Genomic DNA, 3,935 nt, shown 5'->3' with positions numbered 1-3,935 from the left:
CTGTTACCGAGTGATTGGATGGGCACTGTTATGACTGGACTTATCCTAAATATGTCATATTGGATGTGATATCTATTATATGGATAAAAATGGAGTGGATCACAATTTGATTACTGAGTTTCTTTAAGGTTCGTATAAATAAGTGAATTATCAAACTTTTAGAAGATAAACAAATAAATAATTGATGAACTATGTTTGTGTGATGTCCGGGGAAGAATTCTTTCACCCTTCCTGCCTATTGTCGATGGATCTGCATACTCCTGAAACAAATTCTATATTAATAGAAGGTTTAAGACAGAAAATAATTAAATAAAGAATACTTATAGATGAATGTGAGTATACTGATTGGTTGAACAGGAAACTTCGGTGGTACCTGAAATAAGAAACATAACTAAAGAATTAATGTTTGATATAATAATAATATGACTATCTTAGATATAGGGACAATATGGAATTAATAATGTGAATTATGAATATTAATGTTGTTTTGCTTTATAAATAGTAATTACTGAATAATAATAAGTGAAGTAACGATTAAGAGTAATGAAGTTAATGTTTATGAACTAAAGGACTTGTGAAACTTTGTAAGACCATACAAATAGTGAAGTGATTATTAAATGGTAAATACCTGTCTATTGTTGATGGATTTGCATACTCCTGAAACAAAAACTATACTATAGAAGGTTTATGATAGAAAACATTGAATTAACAATTATAATTATAATTATAATAATACTTATAGACGATTATGTGTATGATTTGTCTGGACATGAAATTTCGGTGATACCTGAAGTAAGAATATGGTAAATTTAATGCTTAGTATAATGTGATTATCTTAGAAATAGAGACAATTATAGACTTAATGATGTGAAATAAGAATAATTAATAAAATGAGGCCTGCCTTAAGAATTAAAAGGACTTTAATGAAACTTTGTAAGACCTTGAAAATATTGAACTGTTAGATGATGAATAAATGTTTTAACAAATTTAAAACGAACTGAACTAAATGGAACTAACTTAAGAGAATTGGAAAGTGACTATTATTATATATCGATCTTGATTATTGAATTTGGTCGGGAGTAATTAATTACTATTACTATTATTTTTATTAAGGTATGATTTATCATAAGTATATAGATGACAATCATTAGAATATAGACAATAAGTGAGTTTATATTCGTGTATTATAATATATGCGAATTCTTCCAAGATAAGTACAAACACTGCACAAGGTAAGCTCATATCAGGATGTAAAGAACTCACACAGTGAAGATCCGTAATGTCCATAAGTTTCTTCCTCACATTGATGGCACCTGAAACATAAAAGATTAATTAGTATGAAGATAACTAAGAATATATACATATACTCGTGCTGCCAAGTTAAATGTTGGTTCCTGAAATTAAAGTTTTAATTAATTAATTAATAAAGAACTTAGAACTTATAAATTACATACTAAAATGTATACTTGTAATATCAGGTTTCAAGATTAATGCTACCTGAAATATAAAGTTATTAGAAATCATTTTAAGGAATCTGTACATGAGAGTTAACTTTAGAACTATATATTACGGACATTATTTGGACATTATGTGATTGTCAATGTGTTATAAAGAGGATTAATTTCTTGAACCTTTATACATCGAATGAAAGTTACTGGGTGGAAGTTTTTGAACATTGTTCCTGAGGAATCTATTAACAACATTTAGATGTGGGACAATATCAGGAACAATTAGTGTACAATTTAAGTCTCAACAAGAGAAGGAAAACTCTTGTAAACAAAACCACGGCAAAACTAATATGAATATGAACAAGGAAAAGGATTTAAACGTCTCGGCGTCGGATACCGAGAACCGGCACATGGGGGGTATCGTCCCTGCCCCCCATGGGTCGTCATCCTGTGAAGGGCTAGCTTCTGCGTCTCTGGCGAGCGCAGAGGCAAAAGCTGTTATCGCTAGTGTTACGTCCTGTTTAGGTTCCGCGGTTTATTGAACTGAGATTATGGAAAATGGAGAGGAGAAAATAATTGAAGGGGGAACAGACCGCCCTCTGTAGTAGGTTATAAAATTATTATAAAATATATATATGTATATTTAGTGCCTAAGTGTCAACAAGCGGGGCCGAGCGGAAATCTGTACGCTTAGTTAACGCGAAGGGCGCTATGAGAGGTCCTTTTTTAAACAGGACGCTAATCGCGCAGGGCGCTTGTGAAAATGAAGGGCCCTGGTTGATCCGGTACGGTCGTTGATCGCACAGGGTGATAATAGATAAGGAGGAACCCTGGTTGATCTGCCGCTAATATGATAAGGTAAGTATATTAATTTTAATTTATAATTATAGGGGTGGTAGCATGGCGCTTTGCATTTGTTTCTTGATAATCATTTAATTAATTTATTATTTTGTTTCAGCTCAAGACTGCTGTGGATAATAAAGGACCCATATTTTCCGGGTATAGATATAATTCGCACTGGGTGATTATCGATAAGGAAGAATGGTGACTTATCGGATACAGGGAAACAAATTTATAGCTTTTATTCATAGAGAATAAAATAAAAAAAAAGGAAAAAACATCAGTCAGAATACAGGAAATTAAACATAGAGTTATTAGTCTAGAAAGAAATGGTAATTATAGTAGGAACATAATAGTATATATATATATATATATATATATATAAGAAAAATGAATATAGTAATACGGTAGTGTTCTTATAGATTAAAGAGAGAAAATATCATTTATAACTAAACGCAGTAATCTTAAACATCTACGTTAATTAAATCGAATCTAATACCATTTGTTATTTGTATTTGTTAATTTGTTAATACTTATTTCTTTTATTTGTTTCAGGAGCAGCCGGCGGACATCCAACTGGAATCATCGTGGGAAAACGCGGACGAGGTAAGTAGCAATTTAATTGTTATTATTTATAAATTAATCTTTATTTATTTTTATTTTAGGTATTACTACGATGGAGTCCCAAGTAAGTATATTGTTTATTGATGTTCATTAACCATTTATTATATTTGTTTCAGCTCCAAATCTTAGGAGGAACCAGATCCGATCATTTGCAGGTAAGTATAAAGTAATTGTGTAATAATGTTAATTAATAATGTTTTATTTATGTAGTTAATAAGTCAATTGATTGTTTAGAAAACTACTGTGAAGATTATTAATAGCTGACTCTAGTTTGATTATTAGTTTCTTTGATTTTTCATTAATAAGAGTCTAGGGAAAATCTAGTAATTTCCTAGAGAGATTAGTTATTAAGCGATATCTTTGGTATAAATAATAAATTTGATATTTAAGGCTGATGGCAAGATTACTGAACATTCATTGAAGAGATATAGTTAGTTAATATAAAATTATTTGGTAAACATAGGTTTGTTAATAATTTTGTTTGCTGCGAATTTGATTATTATGCGAGAAGTGCGGAAGGTGACTAGAGAGCCTTTTGTTGCTATCTTGCGCTGAATAGTTATTTAATTGTTTAATTAGAGTTATTATTTGTTTAATAAATGAATGCGGTATTTTAGTTATAAATGAGATATTATAGGCTGAGTATACAAGGATTCATAGTTGTTAATAATTATATAGTTTTGAGTAATAAATCAATTAAGAAATGAATAAATTAAATTGGCGTTAAGGTTTGTTAATTAAATAATTACTGGCGTATAGTCAATTGATATTAAAGTATTTGTGCGTATAGTGATATAGTAAAAGTATTTTAATTAATAATAAATGGATAATGTGTATATAGATTATGGTAGAGAGAGAGATGGTGAGCACGGTAATTGTGACAACGCCCTATGGGAGGCGCTAAGGATGATGAGTTTTAGAACGCTCTATGAGAAGCGCTCAAGGAAGTGAGTTTTAGAACGCTCTATGGGAAGCGCTCGAGGTGGGGAGGGAAAAGCTCTGCTGTTACACTTTATCAACTTA

At 30.7% G+C, this 3,935-nt stretch overlaps 1 long non-coding RNA gene across 1 annotated transcript; it reads left to right on the top strand.

Annotated features, from left to right (window-relative positions):
• LOC137001565 (uncharacterized) lies at nucleotides 1-633 on the top strand. The gene is made up of 2 exons (XR_010891540.1): nucleotides 1-128; nucleotides 216-633. It is a non-coding gene; the product is annotated as an uncharacterized lncRNA (long non-coding RNA).
• Nucleotides 634-3,935: the final 3,302 nt, after the last annotated feature.

This window comes from Linepithema humile, chromosome 8 (genome assembly GCF_040581485.1).
Source record: "Linepithema humile isolate Giens D197 chromosome 8, Lhum_UNIL_v1.0, whole genome shotgun sequence".
Lineage (NCBI taxonomy): Eukaryota > Metazoa > Arthropoda > Insecta > Hymenoptera > Formicidae > Linepithema > Linepithema humile.
Note: the sequence above shows the minus strand (reverse complement) of the source record. Positions and strands in the feature narration are given on the sequence as shown.